We start from the raw sequence: 21,059 nt of genomic DNA, 5'->3' as shown, positions 1-21,059 counted from the left end.
CATTGATGGACACTGTGTGTGTGTGTGTGGAGCTGAACCATTGACCTCCTAAGCCTGCCTCGAGGCCTTTTTCCCCCCCTTTACTATATTCAGCACACATATCCTGGCTCAGACCCAAATTGCATCAGATGCCATCAGTTTCCGGGTACTCTGGGCCACACGTTTTGGACTTGCCCAAAATTGTACACATTCTGGTCAGACATTTTTAATACATTCTCATATATATGTCAAAAACAGATTGACCCAGATCCAATTACTGCAATATTTGGGGTTGCCCCTAGCAACAGTGGGATATCCAGACATCAATCAGATCTAATGGCCTTTTCAACATTACTAGCTCGCCGGCTTATTCTTTTTAGCTGGAAATCGCCCACACCTCCATCACACTCACGCTGGATTCGTGAGGTAATGTCATTTCTTAAACTAGAAAAAGTCAGATAAATGGCCTGCATTTATATAGCGCTTTTATCCAAAGCGCTTTACAATCAGTAGATAGTCTACATTCACCCATTCATACACCGATGGTGGCAGGCTGCCACGCAGGGTGCCTACACACCATCGGGAGCAAGGAGGGTTAAGTGTCTTGCCCAAGGACACAACGACGGCAGCTGGGAGGGAGCGGGGATCGAGCCGCCAACCCTTGCGTCATTGGCCGACCCGCTCTACCTCCTGAGCTAAAGCCGCCCCACAGTCCAGGGTTCTCTGGAAAAGTTTGAAATGACTTGGCACCCCTTCTTAGATTATTATCAGAAGGAATTTGATGCAAGAACTTTAGATTAGTAGCCCCTAACAGCTCTACCCTACCCTCTTCCCACTCCCCTATTGTTCTTTCCTTGTCTCTATTATTTTGGTTTTATTTTTACACTTGGTTGTCATTGCGTCACAATTATTCAGGAGATTGTATACATGTATGACATCATGCAACCATGCACCTATTTTGTATTGTCTGTCTTCTACAGGTTTTTTTTTTTCTTGTTTGTATTGCTTAAAAACGAATAAAAACAATTTGAAATAAAATACTATATTCAGCACACGTACACAAACGCACACTAACAAGTTTGATAGACATGATGCTCGTTTGTCTGCGTCCACTTGTAGGACTGTGAGATGGCGGCGTGTCCGTGGGCCTCTCCTCCGCACAGCACACCTCGACCTGACAGCTCCGGTCAGCTGCTGACTCAGTGGAGATACGGCTCCTGGACTACGGTGAGGAAACATCAGCACCAGATTACAATCCAAAGAACATACACAAAGAATGTGTGCTGTGGTGAATAATAGTCAATTCTTTTTTGAGTACTGTTTTGTTACATGGCCATAGTGAGTGCCAGCGTCATGTTGCGAAATGTAAGAGAGAGAAAAAAAGACATTCATCATTCTTCGTTGGAGACATCCTCATCTTTCCGCACGACTTTCTTTACCGCAGCTCGCTGAAAAATGATCTGCTCAGTGGTTAGCACTCTGATGCAATCACAACACTGGCATCGGGCTTACTGCGTTTCACAATTGAGGAAATATGGGCTATTGATTGACAGTCTGTTTATGTGTACTGTATGTATGCTATGCAGTGTTGGGGGTAACTCATTACAAAAGTAACATATTACATGTAATATATTACTTTTAGTAGTAACTCAGTAATATAACTTATTACTTATAGGATTTCAGTAATATTATACCAGTTACTTTGTCAAGTAACTCAAGTTACAAATTGAGTTACATTTTATTAAATCATAGCACATATTTAAAAAAAGATACAATCATTTCCTAATCAAACTGTGTGTTTTTATGCAAATAACCACTACAGATGACAATAACAAAGGAAAAGGATAACATTTAGAATTTTGGGCGGTTTACACTGACTTCAAGGCGGTTGAAATTATTTTTCGGGATGGTTCCGGGGCAGCGATGTCATTCTGCTGCTGCTGTTGTTTTGGTAAAAGTAATGCAAAAGTAATGTAATAAGTAACGAGTTACTCCACACAGAAAGTAACATTGTAAAGTAACTTATTACTTTCAAATGAAAGTAACTAGTAATATGTAGTATATTACATTTTGAAAGTAACTTGCCCAACACTGTATGTGTGTATGTGTGTGTGCTAAGTTACTGAAAATGTGTTACAGTTACTAGTTACTAGTAGTAACTGTGCTAGTACTACTTCTCTCAAAAAGTATTTGAATGACTTTTTACACATTACCGCATAATAAAGGTAATTAGTTACTAGGGAGAGTAACTTTTGCGTTACTATATTATTTTTAACTTCAATTCTCTTGTGAATGCACGCATCATTTTAGTCTTGCTGCGGCACAGTGTGGGACAAGACAACTATCAAATTTGATCTATTATTGTCCCCATTATCACTATGATGAGACGTAAGTAGCGGAACAATAAAACACAACGGATATGCAGTGTCGGGCAAGTTACTGAAAACGAGTATTTAATGAAGCTACAGTTATTAGTTACTTCCCTCAAAAAAGTTACCAGAAAAAGTAGTGGAATTACAGTAATGCGTTACTTAGTAACTAGTTACTCCCGACACCGGTATGTGTATGCACGTGTGTGTGTGACGTCTCCGTGTCTATGTAACAGAATGCCATGCATGTCTCCAGTGATGACAGGTGTCCCCAATTATGTGTTTACAAATCGAGGATGATGTATTAACTTTCATCGCATCTCCCAGAATGCCTTTGTTCAGATAGTACAGTACACACTGTACAGGCCATACTGTTCATCTGGCATTGTCTCTCATACCCCCTGCTGTATACACACATACATACGCAGTGCGCACACGCACACACACACACACACACACACACACACACACACACACACACGCACACACACACGTGCGCATACATACACATGCGCACGCTCCACTGTCTGGGGCATGGGAGGCCCCTCTGTCTCTCTGGTGCTTTGCATTGTTGCCGGTTGCAAATGAAAACCAGATTTCATCTAAACACCAGTGTACGGTTTCTCCGATTGAACCCCGTCTGTCAATCTGAACGTCGGTGTGAGCTCACATGTCAAAGGGGCTAGCGTCAGTGTGGTCTATCAGACACACACACACACACACACACACACACACACACACACACACTCACAAACTCTCTCTCTCTCTCACTCACTCACATGGGGCTGCCATCGTCTTTGTGTGAAGTCATGGAATTTGGAGTGTCATTGATACGAGCGGGATATTAGCGTGCGTGTTTGAGCTGGAGCCTTGTGATTGCATTAGGTATTCATCCTCGCAGCCATTGTTTACAATGATGTACCGGCGATGTATCAGCTGGAGAGTATCAGCAGGTTGAACGTGGCCTACAGGCGTCATGTCAGCTGGCTGGGCTTCAGCTGGAGACTATGAGCAGGTTGAAAGTGGCCTACAGGCGTCATGTCAGCTGGCTGGGCTTCAGCTGGAGAGTATGAGCAGGTTGAACATGGCCTAGGGGCGTCATGTCAGCTGGCTGGAGCTTCAGCTGGAGAGTATGAGCAGGTTGAACGTGGCCTAGGGGCGTCATGTCAGCTGGCTGGAGCTTCAGCTGGAGAGTATGAGCAGGTTGAACGTGGCCTAGGGGCGTCATGTCAGCTGGCTGGAGCTTCAGCTGGAGAGTATGAGCAGGTTGAACGTGGCCTAGGGGCATCATGTCAGCTGGCTGGGGTTCAGCTGGAGAGTATGAGCAGGTTGAACGTGGCCTAGGGGCGTCATGTCAGCTGGCTGGAGCTTCAGCTGGAGAGTATGAGCAGGTTGAACGTGGCCTAGGGGCGTCATGTCAGCTGGGTGGGGTTCAGCTGGAGAGTATGAGCAGGTTGAACGTGGCCTAGGGGCGTCATGTCAGCTGGGTGGGGTTCAGCTGGAGAGTATGAGCAGGTTGAACGTGGCCTAGCGGCGTCATGTCAGCTGGCTGGGCTTCAGCTGGAGAGTATGAGCAGGTTGAACGTGGCCTAGGGGCGTCATGTCAGCTGGCTGGGCTTCAGCTGGAGAGTATGAGCAGGTTGAACGTGGCCTAGCGGCGTCATGTCAGCTGGCTGGGCTTCAGCTGGAGAGTATGAGCAGGTTGAACGTGGCCTAGGGGTGTCATGTCAGCTGGCTGGGCTTCAGCTGGAGAGTATGAGCAGGTTGAACATGGCCTACAGGTGTCATGTCAGCTGGCTGGGCTTCAGCTGGAGAGTATGAGCAGGTTGAACGTGGCCTAGGGGCGTCATGTCAGCTGGGTGGGCTTCAGCTGGAGAGTATGAGCAGGTTGAACGTGGCCTAGGGGCGTCATGTCAGCTGGCTGGAGCTTCAGCTGGAGAGTATGAGCAGGTTGAACGTGGCCTAGGGGCGTCATGTCAGCTGGCTGGGCTTCAGCTGGAGAGTATGAGCAGGTTGAACGTGGCCTAGGGGCGTCATGTCAGCTGGGTGGGCTTCAGCTGGAGAGTATGAGCAGGTTGAACGTGGCCTACGGGCGTCATGTCAGCTGGCTGGGCTTCAGCTGGAGAGTATGAGCAGGTTGAACATGGCCTACAGGTGTCATGTCAGCTGGCTGGTCTTCAGCTGGAGAGGATCAGCAGGTTGAACGTGGCCTAGGGGTGTCATGTCAGCTGGCTGGGCTTCAGCTGGAGAAGTATGAGCAGGTTGAACGTGGCCTAGGGGTGTCATGTCAGCTGGCTGGGCTTCAGCTGGAGAGTATGAGCAGGTTGAACGTGGCCTAGGGGGCGTCATGTCAGCTGGCTGGGCTTCAGCTGGAGAGTATGAGCAGGTTGAACGTGGCCTAGGGGGCGTCATGTCAGCTGGCTGGAGCTTCAGCTGGAGAGTATGAGCAGGTTGAACGTGGCCTAGGGGCGTCATGTCAGCTGGCTGGGCTTCAGCTGGAGAGTATGAGCAGGTTGAACGTGGCCTAGGGGAGGAGTCACCTCAGGGCACCAGAGAGGGTCGATCATCATATCCTGCATGCCTCTGGTTGTGACGACAATGTGAAAGGTCCACTGTGTTACACACACTGATGAAAAGATGTTTCCTGAGATTGTGGTTTACCCCCCAAGGTAAACAAAGGAACACCCGCCCATTGGGTGATGATGCGTAAGACTTACTGCTTTTGTCCGTAAGACCACTGGGAAATGTTGTCACTGCACACAAAATGTGGACTCAAAAACTTTTTAAAAAATCATGTTTTTGAGCATCTTAAAAATACAAATTATAAGATTTCAGATGACCTCAAAGGAAGACATTTCCATGTTTCTTTTGTGTGGAGATATTTGCCAACTCTTTTGACCGAATGCCGATAGTGGAATTAAGAATTACTCTTATCATGATGGCCCACTGGCAGATGCAGACATAAATACAATGCTTTTCAAAATGTACACATTCACTGCTGGGCAAAACAATAAAACTACTTCAACAACTTTGGTTATGTAAAACATGCCATATATTCAAGCATTGGCATAATTAAAAAATCATTTTATCTGCCTGTCATAGCTGCAGAAAAGGTCATTTCGGGCCGATTTCCTTTTAAAGCCTTTAGTGCATCCCAAGTATAAAGCAATCACAGCCCGGCAGTCGATACCATCGGTCGATACACATGCATGCAGTTACCTCTCGTCAACAGTCAGTGGTTTTAATGTTTTTTGTTTAAGGAACCATGGTTTTATGATGGTATTGGTTTGAAATGCGGTTTTGGGATTGTGTAATACTTGAAGTGCAATATTGAAGTGCAATACGTGGTTAGGTAGAGTTGTTAACTCGTAGCCCAGGCTGCATCATGTCTGACTATGTTGTCCTCTTGTCTACGCGCTGATTGTCTTCAGCTGTACTGTACTGTCTGTTACGTTTGTCACGCTCTATTGCTGCTGTACAAATTGCCTAAGACAAATTTCCCTATGGGACAATAAAGTTAAACTCAACTCAACTCAACTCTCACTGCCATTTGGGGCCACCAACTTCCCAAAATTGCATAATGCAGCTTTAAAAAAAAACTGTGATAAATTTGGTGGCGGATGATAAATTGCTTGACAGTTTACCCGATGAAGTTGATTTTGCGCCGCACATCCGTGTTAGAATGGAGCAGTCTCTTAAAACAGACTGTCTCATCTACATCCAGCGAATGCAGCTAAACAGTCTGTACGTTACACCCCCAGAACATGCACAAGGAAGTTGGGAAAAAACCTTCAGTCTGGAAGGAAGTTCGACAAAATCCGACCAATCACGACACGTGTGTCCACGAAAAAAAAATCTGATTGGACTAATGAGCGGAAGACCCGCCTTAAAAAAATTCTGATTGGACTAATGAGCGGAAGACCCGCCTTTCTGCTTCCCATTCCGGTTGGTGCATGATTCTCCCTCACGAAGTGCAGACGGTATGGCGGAAGCATTTGAAAATTGCGGAAGCCAACTCGTCTGTTCTAAGAGACTAAGAATGGAGTGCTGTTGATGGCATCTTGGAGAAGTTTTAAGACCCACAAGATACAACCGCACATGCAAAACATTTTTGAAATTCCAGACGAGAGGGATATTTATTTCAGCTATGCGTGTATGTGCGTGTCCTCCCCCAGTGCTCGGTGTCCTGCGGCAAGGGGAAGCAGGCGCGCTACGTCAGCTGCAGAGACGCCCAGGGAGGAGTGGCGGACGAATCGCACTGTGCCCACCTGCCCCGCCCCCCGGAGTCCTCCGCCTGCTTCAGCCCCTGTGGCCAGTGGCGCGCTGGAGAGTGGTCTCCTGTGAGTAATACATCCAACACTGTGTCCAATCAATACAGATGTTTTCCAGTACAGAGGCTTACAGTAATCACTCAGTTCTGATTTTTTTTCCAAGAACTTAAAAGGGGAGAAGTCGCCCTGAAACAAAATGGCCAATTGATTTTCTTTTGCTCTTGCCCATGTTCAGTCTTGATTTGGGAACGCGAGTCTTTCCCAAAGCAGGAAACAAGACAAGGCTGTAGGTGATGTCACTGAAAAAACAAATTTGGTTGTTTCATTGACACTGAAAGGGAGACCATGCTTTGTGGACACAGTGACATCATTGCCTGGTGATTTACAATGATATTGACACATTTTCTGATCCATCCCTTTTGATGTTAACGAATCGAAGTTCGTTCAGCTTCACCGAGAGGACAAAAATCACGTCTTCAATGCATTGTATTTCAAGCCAAATCAAATCTAGTTTATTTGTATCGCCCTCAAACACAATTACAGGCTCAAAGGGCTTCACAGTGGCCACAACATGAAACAATACATGAGAACAACACCCCCCAACCTCAGACTCCCAATGAGGACGAGGAAAAAGTCTCACAAAAACCTCATTAGAGAAGAAATGGAGGAAAACCTCAGAAAGGGCCTCACAGAGCGGGATAAAGACAAGAAATCAGGGGTTTTGTCCTTTAATGGCATCTCAGCGTTCATTTACACAAAAAATTATATCTATTTATTTATTTGAGCTATTCTAAGAGAGCTGTCAGAACGGTAGTGAAATGTTCTGTTTTTAAAGATGAATTATGGCTTTGATTATTGGATTTTCTGCCAGTCCCCCACACCAACCTCGCTGATAGAACTTAATGGATAGAACGTTCATTCTCATTCAAATCAACGTTCCATGGTGGTCGGAGCGGCGGCCATTTTTATGTTAGGGCCTATACTGTTGGGCTGGCTTCTGTATTAACGGACTTACAGTAACAGCACGTCGCTAAGGAGAGTGCAGAGCTAATATGCTAATGTTGAGCTAGCGCGAGAAGTACGCTCTTTGATAAAGCTATTTTAAACTTGTCCCACACCTCTGCTTCCAGTTGAGTTTTGAAAGTTGACTAAACACTCGAGCAACAGACGCATCTGTGCAGTTCTCACGAAAGTGTGACTTTATAGCAATTAACCCTTTAAATTCCATAATCACCATTTTCCTGTTTTAAAAGCCATATTACCATGGCGAACAGTGGAAGGACCATTCTATCCATTCAAGTTCTGTGAGTGCTATAGGACGAATCGGCGTGACATCACAATCCCCCAGAAATGCGGAAGCCCGCAGCAGTTAACTAGTACGAGTTGTTCCAAACAAACGTTAATATCTCAAAAACTATACATCACATCGCTTATACATTCTGAGTGAGAGCAGAAGTAGCTCAAGAGTTTGATGTATAATATTATGCATGTCGTGTTACAGTTGTGTGAACTGTCGCCGTTTTTAAAATGTAAACAACACAGCCGGGGGGCTAGAGTGAGCATCTGGCTCCATAGGGTCCCATTGCCATTTTCCCCCCAGGTATGTTTACCAAAATGCTTATCGGCTGATCCCTCGTATTTGAAGAACATTGTGACAGACTGCATTCTGTCACCCCTGTGCCCAGTGCTCAGTGACGTGTGGCGTGGGGAGAACCAGCAGACAGGTGGTGTGCAGTAACTACCACCAGCCAGTGGACCAGTCTTTCTGTGACCCGGACGAGAGGCCCAGCACGGAGCAAGAATGTACGGCTGCGCCCTGCCTCTCTGTGTACCAGCGGCAGCGGGTCAACGACCAGCCCTACGGATACCCCCAGGACCCGGGCCACCACCCCGGGCACAGCAGCTGGAACGTGCCCTCGTCAGACAACCAGTGGAGGACGGGACCCTGGGGCGCAGTATGTCCAGCATGTCATCTTTGAGGAAATTGTGTATTTTTGGCCTGTGCTAGAATGATCTTACGAATCAGAAGTCGAATCACTTTTCATTGCCGTGCGTAGGAATTTGTTAGTTTGCCAAACCTAATAAGATTTACAGATTGCTGTTCTAAGAAACTGTAATTGGTACAAAAAAAACGCAACGCGTTTCCTCAGAAAACCTTCATGCCTTCAATACATTTTTGGGGAACAGCCATTGGCCGAGTAGCTTTCCCCGTTCATGCACCTTGGTAGTAAGGTAAAGTGTTTAGGTTTTTACCATGGTATTCACCTTATGTAGCCCCGCCCACTTGACCCATTGTGTCACGACTTCCTGTTCAAAACGCCGGCTGTCTTGCCTCAAACTAGTCTGACTCACCTGGTCAAACCTAGTTTGACTCACATATGAGTCAGACTAGGTTTACGAGTAACAGGAAGTGTAAAGACAATCAGAACTTCCGATTGTGTTTTGCACTTCCTGTTAGTCTCTCAGTGCAGACTGCCTCTTGTACATAAGGTGAATAAGGAGGAGAGTAGGACTTTACAAAGGGACAGTGCAAGACATAAAGTACCAACGACTGTAGAAAGTACATATGTCACTAAAAGGCATTCAGTAACCAAGAAACATTCCAGTTCCTTCAAGTGGAACGAATGATATGTTGGCTTGCAGATGTTTTTCTTCAGAAAGGCCATGCGGACAACATGGTTCTATTTGGAATGCCTTCCCACCAGAGTGTTTCATCTCGATAATAACGCTGCTTACTCTCATAAGATGAGCTTCAGTCTGAGAGGAGAGCGCTGCTGTTCAGGCTCACTTTGTGTTGTCCTCCCTCACATAGCTAGAGGTCTGACTGGACTCACTCCCAGAGACAGTGGAGATGTTCCTCACATACAGTATCTAGAGGTCTGACTGGACTCACTCCCACAGTAGAGATATGTCATTGTAATTACATGCAGAATGTACCTGCTGCTCCGTTCAAGGCTGAGTTGTTCAGTGTTCAGTGTCATTTTGCGCTCTGGTTTTGGTCTTGGTTAAACTCAGATAAATGTAGCATGAAGGAGTGTGTATGGGTGTGCGTGCGTGCGTGCATGTGTGCTGTGGGTGTCATGCTAAGATTTAGAGTATTTGTCCAGGTTGGATCTAGACTCAGGTCTCAGTCCCTATCCGCATTGCTCAACTTGAGACTGAGAACTTTCTCCCAGCTTTCGTTGTTAAAAAACTTGAAAAAATTTCAGTTGAAAAAACCCAACTGAATCGCAGAATCAATCCAGAGCCTTCGTGCACAAGGGGCGGTGGTGACATGCAGAACATGTGTTCTTGTAAACGGATCAAATGTAATCAAATAATGTAACATTGCTCGGGGACATCCATTTTCAATGTTTAAAAAAAGTTCTGACCGCGTTACAAAGGGATTCGCTGGATCTCGTTCTTGCCGGCGTTCGAGAAACACGTTTTGACAAGGAGTTCCCAGAGGATCGGTAGACGGAGCTCTCCGATTTCATCTGGGAGCCGGAGACTAGCTTAGAACCCAGGTCATGTAAGTCCTCATGCTGTCCTCATGTAACACACTGTTTGTGTTTCTCCAGTGTTCCAGCACATGTGCGGGGGGCTTCCAGAGGCGAGTGGTGGTCTGTCAGGATGCGGACGGCCGCGGCAATAAATACTGTGATGAGAGAGTCAAACCTGCTGATTCCAAGAGCTGCGACTCAGGGCCCTGTCCTCTGTGGAACTATGGTGTCTGGGGAGAGGTGAGGACCTGTTTAGGCTCAGGGACACCGTTTTCTGTCTACTTTACTCATTCTGAGAACTATTCCCAGATCCATTTCTCTCTACCCCATTCCTCCCTTGGCTCAGTTGATAGCACTGTCGCCTCACAGCATAGAAGATCCCTGGGTTCGAACCCCGGTCCGTCCCAGGTCCTTTCTGTGTGGAGTGTGCATGTTCTCCTCGTGTTAGTGTGGGGGTTTCCTCTGGGTGCTCCGAGTGGGAGGACCACCACTGAAAGACATGTATGTTAGGGTTAATAACACTCCTGTCAGTGCCCCTGAGCAAGGCACTGGGGCTGCTCACTGCTCCTAGTTCTAGGACAGTTCCTAGTAGAGGCGTTGACAAATGCAGAGGATGAATTCCCCTAGGGGACAATAAGAGATAACTTACCGTAAATTCTGGACTATAAGCCGCACCTTTTTTCCCGTTTTTTGGCCTTTTTTGGCCCCTGCGGCTTATATAACGGTGCGGCTTATCTATGGATTTTTTCAAAAAATAAATAAATAAAAAAATCTCTCTTTTTTAGCACTCTTTCTAACTATAAATCCTATATAACTATAATAAGTTTTAATTTCCTCTCTTGCCCTCTTTTCACCACACTGTATGACACTGTATGACACTGTGTGCACTGTAAAAAACAACACAGGTGGTGTTGTGTTATGTTGTTTTGTTGAAATGTTAATAAATGGGAGCTTCCTCAAACAGCCATCTCTTTCCCGACAATCCCCTCTGTGCATGAACCCTTACATATGGTAATTAAACATAAAAAAAAAAAAAAAAAATACCATTAAAACACCCGCGGCTTATAGTCCGGTGCGGCTTATATAAGAAAAAAATAGTCAACTTTGCAGGTGCGGCTTATACACCGGTGCGGCTTATAGTCCGGAATTTACGGTAACTTAACTTAACTTAACTTAACTTAAAGGGATAGTTCACATTTTTTAAGTCTAGCCCTATTTGCTACTTATCAATGATGATGTTACTCCATGCTGTTCCTCATAGTAGCTCTGGAAAGTTGGGCAAGGTCACTAGGGTCACGCTCCTGTATGTACAAGCTGACTGAGGCTCACTAAAATGGGGGTACGGTGGTGCAGTGGTAAGCGCTGTTGCCTCACAGCTCGAAGGTCCTGGGTTCGATTCTCACCTGGGACGCCTTGGGCGCTGGAGTTGTGACCCCCCCATATCTTCAGTGCCTACTGCCCAGGTGGGCTATCGCGTCGAAAGGGCCTTTCTGTGTGGAGTTTGCATGTTCTCCCCGTACCCCCCAGGGGGTTCCTCCGTACATAACCCCCCACTAAAAAAACATGCAGAAGATCGTCATCCGACCAGTGACGACAACATCTGAAGTTGTGCTGAGAAAGTACTCTACCAATCAACATCTTAATTGATAAGTAGCAAATAGGGCTAGACTTTAAAAAATGTGAACTATCCCTTTAAGTTACCTCTCACCTCTCGTCTTTCACCTCTTCTCCCCTGTTATGTCTTCTTTGTCTATCTGTCTCTCTCTCTCCATCTCTCTCTCTCTCCATCTCTCTCTCTCTACATCTCTCTCTCTCTCACACACACACACACACACTCGCGCACACATACACACTCACTCACGCACACATACACACAGACACCTGTGGGTCGAAGGACAGTGTTCTTGTAAACACAGTGCTTAAAGGAACACTCTGCCCATTTTCAACCAGCTTTGTATCATTAGAACATCAGTAGTATATCAGAAAACTGTAAACTGTTTTGAAGTCTGTCATTTAATTTGACAGTTATTGAGTGTTAAAAGTGTGGACCAGTGACATCACTGGTCCACACTAACTCAAATTAATAACTCATTAGCTCAAATCAACTCTCAATAACTGTCAAACTAGATGAATGATGAATAGTTTGACAGTTATTGAGAGTTGATTTGAGTTAATGAGTTATTCATTTGAGTTAGTGTGGACCAGTGATGTCACTGGTCCACACTTTAACACTCAATAACTGTCAAATTAAATTACAGACTTCAAAACCGTTTACAGTTTTCTGATATACTACTGATGTTCTAATGATACAAAGCTGGTTGAAAATGGGTGGAGTGTTCCTTTAATTCAGTCCAGGGCGAGACACAATAAAAGAATATCCTGAACTTGATTTTGTTATTTCTCGCCTCCAGTGCACCCAGACCTGCGGCGGCGGGGGGAGGAGGACCCGCCTGGTGGTGTGTCAACGGCCCAACGGCCAGAGGCTCAACGACCACAACTGTGACGTCCTGGACAAGCCTCCGCACGTGGAGCAGTGCAACCTGCAGCCCTGCCCAGGCTCCGCCTCCTGGCACCGCCGACCATGGAAGCCGGTACGATAGTACTTCCTTATTCCCCGTCTGACACTTCTGTTCCCTCGCTGTTGGGGGGTGTGTGCTAAAATGACAGGGAGAGTACTTCAGTCCTGTGTGTGCCGAGTGTGTTTTTGTAGCCTTAAACTGTAGGAGACTCATCGGAGCGCTAGGCTAGGTAGCTAGCGTCACTGTTGGCCTGGAAGCTCCCGGCCCACCCAGACGGGCCTGAAGCCGCATGGTGCTGATTAGAATTGAAAAAAACAACAATGCTGCTCCACTTAGGGAATCATTAAAAACACGTGGATCCCATTTCCAGCCTCGGCATCCAAATTAAAAACCCATAAATTAGAGGGACAGTGCTGTCCAATAATGCCATATATTTTGTATGATGAATAACTTATTTCATATGTGAAGCGTGAAGTAAACGTTCTTTGTTGATATTGCTGTCTTCATCCTGTATCCGAAGTACACAAGTGTATATTTGTGTATAAGAGTTAATATTATGAACCTTTATTGAACAGCAGCGAATGACTGTTACTGTATTTTGTATGTATCTTTGTACAGTGTGATTTTTTTTTGTTGTAGCTAGTTTTCATAACTGAATATTCTATTTAATATTTTTACTGGTGCTCCTGATCAGACCTTTTGTTTCTTCATGAGTAAATACATTTGTACAGAGGAAAATAATATTTTCAAAACAACATGTTTCATTAGTATTTTTTGATATTGTGGAAGTTTTATTTTTCTTCTTCTTTTTACTCATAGATGTAAGTTGAAATACAATTCAAAATGGATTCATCTCTTTTAGGTCAAATATTTGAAACAGTCTACATTGACTTATGTGATATCCCAGTAGCAAATAAGTTTCCAACAGTCAGTTAAAAATAAATGGCTTGACAAGCACAAAGATAGAAAAGCAATCAATATAGGAAAATATTAGTTAATTGTTCAAATATATTTTATTTCGATTTGCAGAGTATATAGTCTAGTTAGTATACTGTACATGATATGGGAAATCATGATGAAATGCCGTAGATATTTTATATAGTAGGCATTTTGGACTAAACATTGCTTTACATCTGTGACTGAACGGGAGTCAACGTGAGATTTGCACAAGATAAGATTGAACCCATTATCTCCGGTAAAAGCAATGCAGAAAACAGAAAAGTCAACATTAAAATGCATAATGTTTGCCATTTTGATCTTTTTATCTGTGATTATAATATGGTGCTATAGAAACAATTGCAGTATACCGCGGTGGGCAGTTTTTTATTGTGAAGAGTTTTTATTTTAGCATGTTTCCATTTATTTATTCTGGTAACGCAGAGACACAATCAATCAATGCAGTTTATTAAACCTAAAACTATCAATGCAGTCAGTAAAGGTTACGGTTCAGCTGTTCTATTTGAGCTTTCATCTGAAAGTCATTCAGATCATCATCCATCAAAACAACCTGAAACACACAGATACCTCTTCCTTATCATATTCTCCTCATGTGTTGCCGTTTCATTTTTTCCCTTTGGCCAGTTTTTATATTTCTGAAGGATTTTTTTTTTTCTTTCCACAAATGACATTTATTTATTTGTTTACAATAGATTATTCATTGTCGCAGCTTTAATGTTTTGTTCCAGTTTATACTGATGTAACACTTTACTTGAATTATTTGTCATTACCCACACATGTCATCTTGAGTACTGGCCTGAGCCTTTTATGCGTAAAGAATAACAGGTTCTTGGGGTGTGCGTAGTGGAGACCCAGGTTCAAATTCGGTACTAGCGGTAGCGGTACTTCCTGCTTGGTCAGGCGGCGTTCCTACAGACACAATTGGCCGTCTCTGCAGGGTGGGAAGTCGGGTGGGGTTCGTGTTTGTGTCCTGGTCGCTGCACTCCTCTGGTCGGTCAGGGCACCTGTTTGGAGGGGAGGGGAACTGGGGGGGGGGATAGCGCGATCCTCCCACGCGCTACGTCCTGCCGGAGAGAAACCCCTCGCTGTCAGGTGGAAAGAAGCGGCTGGGGACTGCACATGTATCAGAGGAAGCAAGTGCTAGTCTACAACTAGTCTACCCCCTCAGCAGAGGGGGTGGAGCAACGATGGGGATCGGGAATTGGGCAAGTACAATTGGGGAGAAAATGTGGAGGGAAGGGGGTTGAGACTTGATCAAAAGACGAATATGGGTTCTTACCATAGACTGTAGGTTCTTACCTGAGACTGTAGGTTCTTACCATAGACTGTAGGTTCTTACCAGAGACTGTAGGTTCTTACCTGAGACTGTAGGTTCTTACCTGAGACTCTAGGTTCTTACCATAGACTGTAGGTTCTTACCTGAGACTGTAGGTTCTTACCATAGACTATAGGTTCTTACCTGAGACTGTAGGTTCTTACCTGAGACTGTAGGTTCTTACCATAGACTGTAGGTTCTTACCTGAGACTGTAGGTTCTTACCTGAGATTGTAGGTTCTTACCATAGACTGTAGGTTCTTACCATAGACTGTAGGTTCTTACCGTAGACTGTAGGTTCTTACCTGAGACTGTAGGTTCTTACCATAGACTGTAGGTTCTTACCTGAGGCTGTAGGTTCTTACCATAGACTGTAGGTTCTTACCTGAGGCTGTATGTTCTTACCATAGACTGTAGGTTCTTACCATAGACTGTAGGTTCTTACCTGAGACTGTAGGTTCTTACCATAGACTGTAGGTTCTTACCATAGACTGTAGGTTCTTACCTGAGACTGTAGGTTCTTACCTGAGACTGTAGGTTCTTACCATAGACTGTAGGTTCTTACCTGAGACTGTAGGTTCTTACCCTAGACTGTAGGTTCTTACCTGAGACTGTAGGTTCTTACCTGAGACTGTAGGTTCTTACCATAGACTGTAGGTTCTTACCTGAGACTGTAGGTTCTTACCTGAGACTGTAGGTTCTTACCATAGACTGTAGGTTCTTACCTGAGACTGTAGGTTCTTACCATAGACTGTAGGTTCTTACCATAGACTGTAGGTTCTTACCATAGACTGTAGGTTCTTACCATAGACTGTAGGTTCTTACCTGAGACTGTAGGTTCTTACCATAGACTGTAGGTTCTTACCATAGACTGTAGGTTCTTACCTGAGACTGTAGGTTCTTACCATAGACTGTAGGTTCTTACCATAGACTGTAGGTTCTTACCATAGACTGTAGGTTCTTACCTGAGACTGTAGGTTCTTACCATAGACTGTAGGTTCTTACCTGAGACTGTAGGTTCTTACCTGAGACTGTAGGTTCTTACCATAGACTGTAGGTTCTTACCATAGACTGTAGGTTCTTACCATAGACTGTAGGTTCTTACCTGAGACTGTAGGTTCTTACCTGAGACTGTAGGTTCTTACCTGAGACTGTAGGTTCTTACCTGAGACTGGTTTGCCACTTCAGTCACATGAACTGAGCAGCGACCCAGATCACTACTGCTGCTCATAAGGTAGTGATAGGGCAACTCTTTGGGCAACGTTCCTCAGGGAGTTGCCTCAGCAGTTTTGCATTTGATTACACAGAAACTGCTTCTTCAAATCATTTCTATTCATATAGTCAGACTCTGGGCTCCATTCTGCTTCCTATCGCTGATCAATATTGTTCCTAGTGTATCACAGGCCCTAAAAGCATGATACAGATGGCACTGTTACCAGGTCGTAACTCGTTTAGTTCTCAGCAGTTTACAGCATCACAGACAGCTGCATTTTATGGCTACAGTAGTTAGCCTGTCAGTATATAGCCTGATCCATTTGAGCTTTGCAACATATGTGACAAAGGATTTGCTTAAATCTGTTATAGTCTTAGGGTCAATTCAAAGTTGTAGTTTCCTGTGACAGCCATGTAACATCCAGGTGAATTTAGAGTTCTCACACCAGCAGCTCAATGCGAGAGTCAAACTGTACTTTAGCCATTTACTGTACAGTATGTATATGTATGTCCTGGACTCTGCTATGAGACGCTGCTGTGAGACCGGGCACTCACAGATACTTCCCAGCAGTTGTGCAGATTCAAGCGCTTCCATAAGTAGTCTCTTAAAACAGACTGTCTCATCTACATCCAGCGAATGCAGCTATACAGTCTGTACGTTACACCCCCAGAACATGCACAAGGAAGTTGGGAAAAAAACCTTCAAGTTTGACGGAATCCGACCAATCACGACACGTGTGTCCACGAAAAATGCGGCATATTGGATTCTGATTGGACTAATGAGCGGAAGACCCGCCTTTCTGCGATTCTGATTGGACTAATGAGCGGAAGACCCGCCTTTCTGCTTCCCATTCCGGTTGGTGCATGATTCTCCCCCACGAAGTACAGAAGGTATGGCGGAAGCATTTGAAAATTGCGGAAGCCAACTCGTCTGTTCTAAGAGACTACCGTAAATTCCGGACTATAAGGTGCACCGGTGTATAAGCCGCACCTTCAAAGTTGACTATTTTTTTCTTATATAAGCCGCACCGGACTATAAGCCGCGGGTGTTTTAATGGTTTTTTTTTTTTTTTTTTAATTGTGTTTTAATGTTTAATTACCATATGTAATGCTCCCATTTATTAACATTTCAACAAAACAACATAACACAACACCACCTGTGTTGTTATTTACAGTGCACACAATGTCATACAGTGTCATACAGTGTCATACAGTGTCATACAGTGTGGTGAAAAGAGGGCAAGATAGGAAATTAAAACAGAAGTGGATTTATAGTTAGAAAGAGTGCTAAAAAAGAGAGATTTTTTTTTTTTTTTTGAAAAAATCCATAGATAAGCCGCACCGTTATATATGCCGCAGGGGCCAAAAAAGGCCAAAAAACGGGAAAAAAGGTGCGGCTTATAGTCCGGAATTTACGGTACTTCCAAATCATTTGTGAGCGGTGACTCTCAGCACTCTGAATGACCGTTTAGTTCGGGCAACATTGTGACACATAGTTCAGGTGAAGTGTTGTACTTGTTGGTTGTGTATTGATGTTGGTAAACCTCCCTGCTGAGGATGTCTCTACAGTCTCTCTCTTCTGTTGCTTGGTTTCTCTCGCCGCTTGTGTCGTTCCCTCCCAAGACTCCAACCAACACTCCTCAGCCATGTCTTCATTTTGAACCCCGTGGTGCACAGTTGCCAGACTACAGGGGAGCAACTCTGCTTTATATTGCATTTTTTATTTTTTATTTTGTTGTTGTTGTTCTTTTTGCTATTTATTTCATTCACGTGCAAAAATACATAAACATGTTGAATTTAGCTTTTCCCACTGTAAAGATTATTAAAGAAACATAACATGTGAAATTTGTGTTGTTTCTCAATGCAATATTCTACTGGCAAACTTTGCAAGGATTGTTTCTTTTGGCAAATGTTCATTCATCCCCTCTAATAGTTGCTTTGTACTGTATGCTCAAAGTAAAACACTATTTATGTTCAAGATCATGAAGACGTCATATAAATCCCAGAAAGCGTTTCATTAAGAAACAGGATTATAATACAGCAACACAAAATAAGACACATTACAAAATGGTAGCGGTCTACTACTTTATTGCTTTAACATGGGCACAGGCCTTTTGTTTGTTTACATTTTTATTGAGTAGTTATTGTGTGTACTGCCGTCTTTCTCTCATCAGGGAGAAGTTGCACAGCTCACGAGCTCACTGACATGTAACAGTGAGCCACGTGTGTGCAATTCAGCAGTGTGCGTAATGCCTTGAGGTCAAACACTGGAATCTAAAGAGCTTATAGAAAATATTTCACTTGGACTGTAGGTCATTTTGTGATATTTGGTATTTGACCTACAATTGGCTGCATTCCCTGGAGCATAATCATTGTATAATGCTGACTGGTGGCATGACTTCAAATCATTTTCTTCCCTCTGTGACTCAGCAAACAGCTGCATAGTGTAGTGTAGTACATTAACCCATTGACACCTGATGCAGCATTTGTGTGTGTACCCCTTTAAGACCGCGAACCGTCTTAAAGGGGTACACACACAAATGAGGGATATACACGCAAATGCTGCATCAGGTATCAATGGGTTAAAACACACTGCAGGCCTGCCATGGGTTTTATTTCTGATCATGAGTTGACTCAGATATGGGAGCAGAGCTCATCTGCGACCTACAGAAGCATCAGCATTTATCTACACCAATATACCCTCATATTGGGGTCGGATGAAAATAACATTTTCACTGTCTGCCACTAGGGGCAGTAGCACCGTCTTTTATATACAGGAGCGGCGCGTCCTGGCGTGGTAACGTCCTTGTCAAACATCTTCTCACGCAGAAGGAGCACATCAGCTCTCTGTTGCTCGCTAGCTTAACTGTTCATAGTGGTTTTAACGACTTGCGCTGGACGCTAGTTTTTCGACGGCGACTACACCTTTCCCTGCCTGGGAAGAGTACCCCCGGTGGTAAGGAAGCGGCGTTATCCTGCACGGATCTCACCGCATCTTTGTCGTCATCACTCGACTCTGCCTGGGTCTCTGCTGGAGTCACGCCCGCTGGAAGGGTGTCTAGTGATTTTTGCCTGATTTCTTTGACACCCAGACTTTTAGTGACACTTTCTCTGCCTGGGATATCGCCGCTGAAGAAAAGCAGACTCTGCCTAAGTCACCCAGCGCTGTTATCTCCAGAGCTGGTGCCAAAGAAAGGGCCGCAATCCTTATCGTTGTTCTGAGAAAGCCACTGTGGTTTTTCTCCACGACTTGATATTTGAGGTCAGATCCTTCTCAACGTGAAAGGTCTACCTGGCTGCCCTGTCGTCTGCCCACTTGGGTCTTGGAGGTACTGTAACGCCGTCGCCCAGAATGATCTGGTGCGCACTTTTATGAAGGGCGTCCACAGGGACCACCTCCCTGCATCCAAGACCCTAGTATCATCGTGGGATTTTGGCTGTGGTTCTGCAGGGGTTGTGAGGCCCTCCGTTTGAACCACTACAGGAGGCGAGCTTAACTCTGTCCAACCCCTCGTGCACTCAGTTTGCCCCAGGAGATGGAGAGGTGGTGATGATGCCCAACCCGGGCCTTTGTGCCTAAGGTTGTGGGTTCTTGTTCTCCTATCGCTCGAGTGGCCTCCTCTGCTCCTCCAGGGGAGCGGCAGGCCCAGTCCGTGCCCTACACACTTGTATATGGAGAGGACAAGGTGGCTCAGGATGGAAGAATGATCAGTTTTTCATCTCCTGTGCCAGCCCTTGTTTGGGCAAGCCCCATCTCCAAGCAGCGCCTCTCACATTGGGTTGTGGAGGCTTTGCCGAGAGCGCCGCAGTTTATTCCAGCACTTCCTGTACAGAATGATGCAAAACGCATCATTCTGTACAGGAAGTGAACAGATGTTGCTCGAGGGCGGCTTCGAAAGCGGCTGTTATTGTTTCTTTTTATTTCCTCTGAATGCGCACATCCACGGAGAATAGCCTTCCTTTAAGCTTGCTTATACGAGTCAGGGCGTGCAGCTCCCCCAAGGGCTCCGTGCGCCCTCGACCCATGGGATGTCTTCATCCTGGTCACTTTTTAGGGGGGTGCCTATTCAGGACATTTGTGCGGCGGCGAGGTGGTCCTCGCCCCTTACTTTTGTTGGGTTCTATAGACTGAACGTCTCAGCCCCGTGCGTGGCGCAGGCAGTCTTGGGAAGCTGCAATGATACAAAGCTGGTTGAAAATGGGCGGAGTGTTCCTTTAAGGAAGCTGGCAACTTCCCTTTGGGTCGAAGCTATGAGCTGTCTGGCGTACGGGGGCTCTCACATCCCATAGCTGATTCAACTCACGATTATTAGAAATAAAACTTAAGGTTATGTATATAACCCTGGTTTTATGAATAATATGAGTGAGTTGACTCATCAGACAACCCTTCTTGAGAAGAAGTTCATTGCGAACGACGTTACCACGCCCCGCCGCTCTTGTAAGAACGGTGTTACTGCCCCTAGCGGCAGACAGTGAAAACGTTATTTTCATCCGATCCCAATATGAGGGTATATTGGTGTAGATACAATTGTGATGCTTCTGTAGGTGACAGATGACGTCTGCTCCCATAGCTGAGTCAACTCACTCATATTATTCATGAAACCGGGGTTATATACATAACCTTAAGTGTAGCATTTTATTTAGTAATCTCCTGAGAGAGAGAAATACACAGTCCAAATCAAACTTTGGCACTGGGTGGCACATCTGTTTACAATTGAATTAACAGAGCTCTGCGTAAGGCCTTTGGCAGGAAACCAACAGTGTGTTACTTTTACTACAACAATAATTGGTATTAATCAGTGTTGGCGAAGATTGTTTAGTTGATGAGGTCCAAAATCAAGGCCTGAAAACAAAGAGTGTTTATGGAATATTGATGATCGATTCCTTTGTGCATCTGTAGTATTGCTCTGCCTTCTAAGGAAGAGATCAGTCTATCAGCACAATATTAAAAAGCAC

Source organism: Poromitra crassiceps (assembly GCF_964638095.1).
Source record: "Poromitra crassiceps genome assembly, chromosome: 30".
Lineage (NCBI taxonomy): Eukaryota > Metazoa > Chordata > Actinopteri > Beryciformes > Melamphaidae > Poromitra > Poromitra crassiceps.
Note: the sequence above shows the minus strand (reverse complement) of the source record.